Raw genomic sequence first — 11,288 nt, forward strand, 5'->3', positions numbered from 1 at the left:
AATCTAGCCCAAGTTTGGAGGGTTGCAGGTCCGGAAGGGCAGCGCCCGAGTCTCCAGGAGCCCGGGCGGCCTGGAAAGAGGGGACCAGGGAGAGGGAGGCGGCGCAGGCCAGGGCCCGAGGGCACCCCCAAGGCCGAGCCAGGGACCCGGGATCTGAGCGCCCCGCCAAGCGACTGGGTCTGAATGCAACTGGAAGTGCCGAGTCCCCGGCTCCTAAGGGTCGCGGAAAGAGAGCCCGAGGAATAAAGAACGAGGAGCCAGAGTCTGGCCCCCGGAGGGGAGCGCCGGGGGCCTGGGCGAGAGAGGCGCCGAGGCGTCCACCTCTCTGAGCGGCCGAGGACAAAGCGCGGGCAGTCCCGGGAGTCCCAGTCCCTGGGAATGTGCTCCCGGCGCCGCGGGAGGTCCCCGAGCCGGGTCCCTGGGAGGGACACACCCCCTCCCACTCCAGAGCAACTGCAAAAGCACAGAGGGATGGAAAGAAAATGTTTCTTACGGGCAGAGCACAACTGTTCCTGTGCTGTTACCCAGGGAAAAAGAAAATGGGGAATGGAGAGAGCGCGACAGGCTCGCAGCAGCAGCGGGGAGGCCACGGTGGTGAGATGACCGCCCCGGGTCAGCGCCGCGCTCCCCAGGCGCCGCCCGCCAAGGCGCACACCCGGGAGCCAGCAGCCCCCTCTCGCCTTTCTGCAGACGTTCCCTGGAAATTAGGGAAGACCTGTTGGAAATAAAACCCTGTCTCTTTAATGCACACACGCACACACACGCGCGTGCTGCCGCTGTCAAAAAGCGGGCTTCATTCTGGCGTGGGATACTTTCAGTTTTACGTAAAATGTACAGCAACAGCACCCCCTGCGATTGGAAAGTTTATTCAGAAACGTGCCTGTAAAGTCCCCCGGCGCCTCCCGCCTCCCAGCCTCCCTGCCTGCCAGCACCACTCTGCAGCCGCCGCCGCCGCCGCCGGGGAGATCGCGGTCCGATTCCAAATTGAGAAGGGGCTGGGGGGAGAGGAGAATGAACTCAGGTCCAAGGGAGGTGCGGAGGGTGCAGGGTGGAGGCGGGTCGCCACGGCCCGCGAGACCCTGAGCTGCAGGTGGATATGTGTGATTGTGTCTACAGAGCGAGGAGCCCTCCTTCCCTCTCCTCGGAGCGGTTCCACAACCCCCGTCTTCTCATCCCCCTCTTCAGTCTAAGGGGTGTCGTTTCCGGAAACTCACCCACCCGGTGGGGGGCTTTATTGTTTTAAGCGAGGGTCCCGGGCTTGCACGCGCTCACCCATCCCGCAGCCCTACCGACAAGCGGCTGTTTATTCCTGTGTTGTCTTAGTAAAGTTTCAAGTCTACTGTGTTAGAAAATGACTGGCTTGCCTAGCTCGGCGGAGCTTCGGACCCCTCTAAGGAAGAAAAGGAGGTTTTGATGCTCAACATTGAGAGTGATGTGGGCTGGACTGGGATTGTCTCAATGTGGTTTGTTGTTTGTTGTTGTTTCCCTCCAGTTTGCGGGGGGCGGTGAGACCTCAAATTCTGTTTAAGAAGCGGGAAGATTCACTAGAACTTAAGCTCTGTAGCTTGTGTGTGACACCATTTCCCCTTTTCACTGAGTTCTTCAGAGCAGGTCAGCATCTCTATTCCACCACAGTCTGTTTTTTGTCTTGTTAAACCAGCCTTGGAGTCACCAAAAGAATGTCTTCTTGGGGGGTGGCGGGGGAGGACGAAGTGGGGGACAGTTGGAGGGAAGGTGAAGAGAGGGAAAAAGAAAGTGCAACTGGGAGGCCCTTGAAAAATAAATAAATAAAAGAAAAGCCCCTTCAGGTAACAATAGTGAGCCAGATTCTTTCAGAACCAGGCTTTTCAGATTTGAATATTGTTCCCACCCATCCATAAAAGTCCATCTATGACGAAGATATAGAAATGAGCGAGTGAGTGTTGTGGAAATATATATATATATATGTATGATTTATATATAATGGTGTGTATAACGCTTTTCGGGGTTGGCTGTAGTGTAAAAAGTAATGACTTTATTACCTCTGAAAGGTTCTGTGGTTCACATTTAACAGTCTTCTGAATTACAATTCATTACACAATTGTGTGCGCTCTAACGACGGCTCCCTATCAGGGCCGCTATCTGTGGTTATTTCCAATAAATAACTGGCAACATTTTATTGATTTTCCTTTTTTAAAAAAGATCATAGGAAATTAAGCACTTAGTTACAAGTAGGTCTGCTATGTTATTGCGCTTGTTTCAGATTCTGGGGGTTCCTTCCGAAACCACATCTTAAAACATACGTTAAAAAGCCAGTTTTGCAGCTGCTTTCCCTGGGTGCCAATGGAGAGGTAAGCAGCGACTATTCCCCGATTAACATATATTTAATTTCACCGTCATAATATACCCAGGGTGAAATGGGAAGTGCCCTCCGCTTCCGCCCCTCCCCCAGCCAGATTTCACCCAGTCCAGAAAACCACGGCTGTGTGTCGGCATTTGATCCCTCCTGGTCGTTGACCCCCCTCCTCGGCCCCTTGTGCCCTCCTCTACGGCGACACCCCCTCCCTCAGCACTGCTGGATGCTCGCTAAAGCGCCTGAAAGTGGGGGAGGGGAGGGTTTGTATGTGTGTTTAAAGAAAGATGTGTCGTTTTAAGAGATTTTAAAATATTACGTAAGTATTGATTAATGATGCAGGTGGTTTTGTAGAGGGGGTGAAAGGTCACTTTAAATGCGCACACTTGGATACACAGTAAGTATATTTACCTTTCCAGAAGTGGCTTTTAGAAAGTCATAATTTATGACAACGTTAAAATTATTTTCTGGCTGTTCAGTTAACTTCGTTTGGGGCTGTGGAGCTGTTGCTGCTCCCATTGAAAGGGTAATTACGTTCCGTGGGCTCTTTCCCAAACCTTTGGTGACGACACTGCGTGTAAACTCCAGGCCAGCAGACGACCCCTCCCCTTCCCTCCTCCCCCTTTTTATCTTGCCCGCGGAGGAGACGCCCCAGGACTTCCTGCAGTATATATTCTGCCTCTGATCTCCGTACTTAATAGCCAAGTCCTAGTTTATGCTTTATAATGTGTTGACAAGTTTTCTAACAGACTTTCTGAAATAAGGTACATATATTCACGTCGGTTAGAAACCCACTGTATTTTTAGAGTTGAGTAGATCTATACCCTAATGCAGTGAGAGAGTGTAAATCATACAGGATTTCATAGTCCTTTCAGTAGTTTTCGGTATGAAGTATGAGCCGCGTGGCCTCCAGACGTAACCTTTTAGAAAAAAAGACAGTGCTTTTATTTTATGGTGTAAAGTGCTTTTAGCTCCAGGGCTCTGAACGTGAATGTGGTCAACAAACAGCTCGAAGAGGGAGACTTAATACAGTCCCAGTCCTCGGACTGAGGATCGCCTGGCGCGAGGGACTTGGGCTGAGCTGGAAGATGAAGGGTTAAAAGGTCTGTCAAGATGGAAACTACAAGATTAAAATAAAATATTCGCTGTCTGCCTTTAGGGGGAAACACCTTCATAGACTTAAAGATAAATAAGTGAATGACTGAATGAATGATTAAAAATACAATCATTCCCTTCTTGATTTTTACGTTAGTCTTTTTTCTTCTTTTTATTTCTTTTATTTTATTTTTATTTTTTGTTTTGTTTTTCCTAATCAGCAGGTCACAAAATAGAGAACAGGCAGTCATCTTCATATAAATAAAACTTAGGTTTGGATTCTATGCTTGGCATAGGCTCTGTATTTTGTGTTCTCAAGGATGGGAGTGCTAGGCTGCTGTTGAGACAAAGGAAAAATGAATTTTAAAATGTTAGGGATGGTTGGGTGCGGTGGCTCACACCTGTAATCCCAGCACTTTGGGAAGCTGAGGCAGGAGGATCACTTGAGGTCAGGAGTTCAAGACCAGCCTGGCCAGCATTGTGAAACCCCATCTCTACTAAAAATACAAAAAATTGCTGGGCATGGTGGCGCAGGCCTGTAGTCCCAGCTACTTGGGAGGCTGAGGCACAAGAATCGCTTGAACCTGGGGAACAGAGGTTGCTGTGAGCCAAGATCATGTCACTGCACTCCAGCCTGGGTTACAGAGTGAGAACCTGTCTCAAAAAAATAATAATACAAATGTTGGGGAGTTGCTTGTGGAAGAGAGTGAGCCTCTTTTTCCTCCTCTACTCCCAGTGTGACCCAGAGGCTGGGAGGTCCCTGGAGGACAGTATTTACACCTTCTACAAAGGCACAGACATCCCCCAAGGAGGCTCTTGGGAGAACCATTAGTCTGGCATCTTTCTCTCCAGGTTTCCTAGGCCTTTAGCTAGCTGGCAGTCAGCGCTTCAAATACCTGAATGAACCCATCCAAAGAAAAAGGAAAAGGAAAGAAGGAAGGAAGGGACGGAGGGAAGGAGGGAAGGAAGGAGGGAAGGAAGGAAGGAAGGAGGGAAGGAAGGAAGGAAGGAAGGAAGGAAGGAAGGAAGGAAGGAAGGAAGGAAGGAAGGAAGGAAGGAAGGAAGGGGCTGAATCTACTCTAAGTCTATACTTGCCTCTAGACGAGGCTGCTGTGTGCTAAGTCAACAATGTATGGGGAAGAGGGAGCAGTAGTCTTACCACATAAGTAAGGGGCCCCTTGGAAGAGACAAAGAGTTCTAGTTAGAACACTACTGAATGACAAATGCTCAGTTTAGCTTCCTAATATTGACATCAAAGACACGTAGGTGCTGGGCAATGCTGCCAGTCCAATGAATGTACTGCACTAGAGAGTTCCTAATGCAATACTCAGCACACAGTAGATGCTCAATAAATGGTCTTTGAAAAATAATAAATTAATTTATTTGATAAATAATAATTTGATAAATAAGAAATTAATAAATCCTATCACCACATACATGAAACCAACATAACCATCCAAATTCCTATTCATTTTCCCCAAAAACTAATAAGGCTTTGATCGGGCAACCCTATTCCAAGAGTGTGTTTAAACATAAAAGTGATTCCCACCAAGGATCGTGAGCTCAGAAAAGATTATCTCGAATATCAGAGCAGCTGAACAAGTAACAATACAAGATATTTCCATCATCTCCAGTAGCATACGTTATCAAATATCTTCCAAATAAGCCAGTATCAATAACCTGTTATCAAATGATTTCTTTTTTTTAACATTCCTTTTTGGATACGTACAAATCTGCTTTCTCAAATGAGACTACTTTTAAAGGAAAAAAATATATAATCAAAACAATCAAAAATAAAAGGTATTCCAAACTTGATTCTCTATGCTTCCCCACCCCATGCATCTTTTACCTTTAGCAAGGGAATAATTTTTTAATACATGTTTTTCAAACCCAATCTTAAAAACAACCTTCACCTATATGCCTCTCTCTCTCCCCCTCTCTCTCGTAAATAAAAAGAAAAGCAATGCACACACACACACATCTGGTCTGACATTTTGTACAGCCAGCTTCAGCCCAATGTGATTTAAAACAATGTGAGTTAAAAACCTCTTAAAATTTGGGTTTATAATGGAAACGCTGACAGACTCTTAATTATAGCAGCCCTGCCAGACACTGCTATAATGAAATAGTTGTGCTTTCATTACTATAGAGGCACTATAGTTAAGGGTCTGTCAGTGTTTCTATTATAAACCCCAAGTTTAAGAGGTTTATAACTTAGGCTATTTAAATGGCACTGGGTGGAATTCAAGTTATCAGTCCAGATGTGAAGTTGTTTTATAAAAGGCAGAATAACTCAGCTGAGGAAGCTTTTGGATTTGGATCGATCTCTCTCTCTCTCTCCCCGCCCCCCCCATTTCTCTCTCTCTCTCTCTCCTGTTTCTCTCTCTCTCTCTCTCCCTCTCTCTCCTCCAGAACATTTCAGAATGTTTTTAGTAGTTTCAGATGGTCTTATTGCCAGCTTCTAGCTATGACTTCACTGTCTAAAAGGAAATTTTATAGGCAGTTAGTCCTTTATTTGGACAAGTATTCTTTGCGATTTTATAAGTTTTTATTATTTTGTCCTGGAGTATGTATGCGTGGGTGTGTGTGTTCCTACATATATATAGGCACACACACAGAAAGAAGCAACTTAAAAATCAAGATTATATGCCAAGGAATGTTGCGACCTCATACATATACACAGAGGTATGCATTCTGTGCTACCTTCTGATGAAAAAGTATGAACTTACCAGAAAGGAAAAATAAAGCACCTCAGATCATCTTAATCCTGTCTATCAACTGTGTGGTAAAAATAAGAGTTAGTATTCACATCTTATTTTGTAAAAGGTATAGCTTTCCCAGCATCGCTTGGTTTGTTTGGAAGGCAATAGCATGGTGCAGTCATCCCTGAGCTACCCAAGGACTATACACAAACACCATGTATTTCTCTGCTTGACTTTGATTGTTGACAGATTGATGAAGAATTTACTTTGTATTATGCGGTGGACCAGAGTTTTAAAATATGTACTATTAACCTGGTGTATCACCACAATATGAAACTAATGTTTATGGGTGATGATGTGACTGATGCTGATTATGTGCATGAGGAAAACAAGGATGGTGGTGGTAACGATGATGATGGTGGCAATAGGGGTGGCGGTGGTGGCAGTGATGATACTGGTGGTGATGGTGGTGGAGAAGGTAGTGCTGACAGGGTGGGGAGTGGCAGTTTCTCTAATTAACATGTCCACCAGAGGGCAGTAGAAATAGGATGAAAGATGGGCTATGGTTAGAAGCTCTAACACATTGTTTCTCCAAATCTTGTTGCTTTAGAAAAGCCACTCTATAATAAAGATCAGGTGGCAGACAAGTTAAAGTGAAGTTTTTAAATGCATGAGCTCATGGCCCCTCCACCAAGATGTGGCCTTGGCTGGGTGTTGTTGGCAGCCCCTAAGGTCACTGACTTCACACAGAAAGGCCCACCAAGAGCTCTGCAGCAACCACATCTGCATTCAGAAATCTTTTCACTTTCAGAAGAGCAGTTCCTTTCCTCTATTCCCTCTGACTGGGATCAGACCACCAAATTCGACCACTGAGGACCACAGGCTTTGATCATTCTCACTTCACAATAGCTTTAGTTGGTCTCCTCTGGAATTCAATGGGTGATAAAAGGGAAGCAGTCATCAAAACATGTCACCAGGCTCAAGTTCCTTCTCTACCAGTGTCTCATAAACTCCACAATTGCCTAGCCCCATAACCACTCCAGCTGCATGCCAGTCATTCCCAGAGGGCACTGCACAACCCAGACTATTCTGGTCCCTTCTCTAGAAATTAAGACTTTTTTTTTTTTTTCATGATAGTCAAAAGTCTTTTTTTTTTTTTTTTTTTTTTTTTTTCTTGTCAAATTCAGCAAAGGGAACTTTTCTGAGATAAAATACCTATCCCTCTGTCATCTTTCTTTGGTAGCTTAGTAGAGAATAAACAAATCTCTCTATTCTCCCATTCCCAGTTGCACACAACCCGCCTGTTTTCTCTTTCTCTTAAAAAAAATCATTGCACAAGTTCAGTTATCTAAACCTCCAGATTCCTATAAAATGAAGAATCTGGTCCTAAGAATTGTTATTCTTTCCTTCTTTATGGAGCACTGCACTGTGCAAACATAAGATGTGGTCCCTGCTTTTGGATGATTGGTTTTGTTTTGTTTTGTTTTGTTTTTTAAGGCACTAAGACACACCAGTCATACATGCCAAAGCCATACAAATGCACACTATTATCCTATTTTGTATAGCCCTAGCTTCATATTACTGATTTAAGGGGTTCTAAACCTATAGCAAGGATCTATGTGAAGCAACACAGATCTGGTCACTCTGACACCAGATTTGTACTTTCTGGAGAAAAACTTGATTTCCCTTAAATGAGAATGGTAAATAATGAGGTCCGGTCATAGATATCTGTGATCATCTATCACTATCACAGTTTTTATAATGTTTTCAAATGGCTTAACTAGTTACTTTTGAGAAATGAGCTTTCTGTGCTACCACTTATTTTGTAGGCAATATTATGGACTATTCCTAACATGTATTTGTGAATGTGCCTTTTTTTTTTTTTTTTTTTTTTTTTTTTTTTTTTTTTTTTTGAGACAGAGTCTCGCTCTGTTGCTGCTGGAATGCAGTGGCACAATCTTGGCTTACTGCAACCTCTGCCTCCAGGTTCAAGCAGTTCTCCCTACCTCAGCCTCCTGAGTAGCTGGAATTACAGGTGCCCACCACCATGCTGGGCTAATTTTTGTATTTTTTTTAGTAGAGATGGGGTTTCACTATGTTGACCACACTGGCCTTGAACTCCTGACCTCAGGTGATCCAACCGCCTGGTCCCCCAAAGTGCTGGGATTATAGGCATGAGCCACTGCGCCTAGCCCATTTTTTAAGTGACATTATTTTGGTTCCCTAACACGTAGTAGGCACTTAATACATTTGCTGAATCAACGAATGAATTCCACAGATATATTTTCAGTTGCTGCTGCCAGTGAAAAAGACATGGGTATTTGCGTTTGCTCACTAGTAAGTACTCAATAATAGAAAATTATTTTATTTCATTTTTTAAATAGTTAAGAAACATGGGCCATTTGCACTGCTATTTAACCTACATATTATAAACTCCACACCCACTTCCATCAGCGGGAAACAATTACGTGTCTCTCTGTGTATATTTCATATAATATCTGTGTATATATGTGTGTACAATATCTTTGTATATATGTCATAAAAGCCACCACATTACCCAAGTCCTAAGATGTTAGGGCTTACAGGGCACAGTCTCTGTCATTTTCGTCTTTCTCTCCCTTAGCACAGAGTAGAACCTTAGGAAAATGTCTGGTACATGAACAAAGACTTACAAAGTAAACCACTTAGATTCCCAGGAACTTCAAAATCCTATCTACCATAGACATAATGTCCTTTTTATTGTTCTCAATTCTCAGATTTTGAAATGCAGCAAAATATTCAAAGAGCCAAATTTCAAGAGCATCATAACAGAGTAACTCTGAGAGACTAATTCTGGAGGCTGATTCTCCAGACACTACGTTCTTTAAATATCAAGACCTGTCTAGCTGGTTTTCATTTGCAACAGGCAAAGCTCACAGAGCTTTATATGGGCAACCCCCTTCCCATACACCCCCAAACAGTGATTTTTCTGTCCTGGCTCAGGGAGCAAGGGAAATATCACTATGTGCTCTTGACATATGATGAAGAAAGAAGTATGACCTCCTCTTCTCAAATATTGAATCTTGAACTCAGAGCTTAATTAGTAGGAGAAAACACAAAATTAGTAGATTTTTAAAATAAACTCAGCTTCTGACTACAAATATATTAGGGGGAAGCATATACATTATTTGAATATTAAGCACATAAGGGGATTTTGCTGAAGATTATAGATCTTCTGCTTGTATTGATTTAAAGGTTCTAGAAATTTTTAAATATGCTCATTTAAAAACATGTTTTATAAGAAATCAACTCTCCTTCATAGGAACATGCAGCTCTCCATTTTTTTCTTTTATTTTAGCATAAATAAACTGAGAAGCAGCCTCAAACCAAAAAGGAACTCCTTTCTTTAAAAAAAAATGATATGATTTTAGCTTTAGTAACGTCTTCAGAATTCCAAGATGGATCGTTTCTTTCCACTGATCTTCACATTTAAGGGGTTAGATCTCTTTAAGTTAATGTGACAAAGAAAGAAATTCAAATGCTGAGTCCAGACTTGCGTTTTCAGCTATTTTACCCTCAGTAAGATTGACATGATATCTGATTTGTAGTAACAACCAAAATTAATACATTTATGACAATGCTAAAAAGTAGTGCTTCAATACTTCCAATTTTTAAACATTCTAGAAGGAAGAAGATTGTCACTATGGATGCTAAAAGGGAAAAAAGATCCTGATTTTAGTTGGTATCTTTTATTAATTTTTTAGGGATGAGAGATTAACCAGCAGCCAGGAAACAAATATTAATCCTGAGGTACATTTTTTTTTTTCAACATAATACCAAATGCCTAAACATTGTGTGTAAACTTGCACTGAAATAATAAGATGATGGCAGTAATTATTTCACTGAAAATTTCCCCAGCCAGAGTAACAAGCAGAGAGATCACCTAATGTTACACTGAGAGGTAGAATATAAGAACACGTAGTGCTGTGGTGACTAATGGGTGATAAGAGAATCCTTCTGCTTGCTGTTTGGGCATTTGTGTCTCCAGTATTATTGATAGCACATATTATTTTTACTACATGGTATCTTTATTACATAAAACCTAATTGCAGGAAAAATTATTTTTATCCTCCTGATTTTGATAGGCATTTGCACAGAAAGGGTAAGATACAGAGAAGGCCATGTCTTATGGAATGCCACTATCACGAAGGATGTGCTGATGATTGCTGTTACCAGTTCTATTAGCACCGTGTACACCGGCCTTTTAAAAGAAAAGGAAATTAAGTACAATAGACTTGTGATAAAATAAAAAAGAGGTTCTGGTAAAGATACAGGGAGGAAGCAGGATGACTCAGAATTAAAGCTTCAGTCTCATCCTCCCTGAATGTTCCTGTGTCCAAGTATCCCCAACTAAAGAGTATATGAAATCTCTCACTGAACTGAAACCCCTGGTGAAACAGCACATTAACTGCACCTTGGTCCTGAGGTGGAGATAAGATTAGATTTTTCTGGGTGTAATTTCAATTATGATGCTGATATTTGGTGGAATGGTTTTCAAGAGAGCAAGCTGAGTAACAAAAATCTGGCATCCACAACCAAACAGGCCTGAGTGTCTGGACCATGGACAGCTTCCACAAAGAGGGTCAGTCAAGAAGGGTTGAAAGAAAAGGTATATCAAAAGTATCCTTGGAACTCAGAGCCAATAAAAATGAAACTATTCTCTTCTGAGACCTAATTAACTTTTATATCTAGAGGTACACTGCACATTTGTTCTTTGCTTATGACGAGAACTAAAAAAATGTATGTGCCATGGAACTAGGGTTTTAAATGATCTATTGCGTGGTTTTTCCTTAACTGTAGGGAATTTTCTGTTCTTTAGAGGTAGTCATTCAATGAATAAGTAAGTCTATGCTGATTTTTTTCTCAAAACATTAAGTATTTTCCTATACCTGTTTTCAAGGAATCAGGGACTTAGTCCTATAACTTTCAGAATATTCCTTTCAAATCCAAAAACAAAACAAAAAAATATTCAGGAAACAAATTTCATGCTACCGGCTTTGCAAGGATTAGTCTCCTATTAGAGTCACTGTTCCTATATGATCCTTTTTCATGTTTTAAAGGAGGATATATATTTTTCTGTTACCTTTCCTGACTGTAAAGCAATCACAGGAACCTGCAGG

This window comes from Chlorocebus sabaeus, chromosome 14 (assembly GCF_047675955.1).
Source record: "Chlorocebus sabaeus isolate Y175 chromosome 14, mChlSab1.0.hap1, whole genome shotgun sequence".
Taxonomy (NCBI): Eukaryota; Metazoa; Chordata; class Mammalia; order Primates; family Cercopithecidae; genus Chlorocebus; species Chlorocebus sabaeus.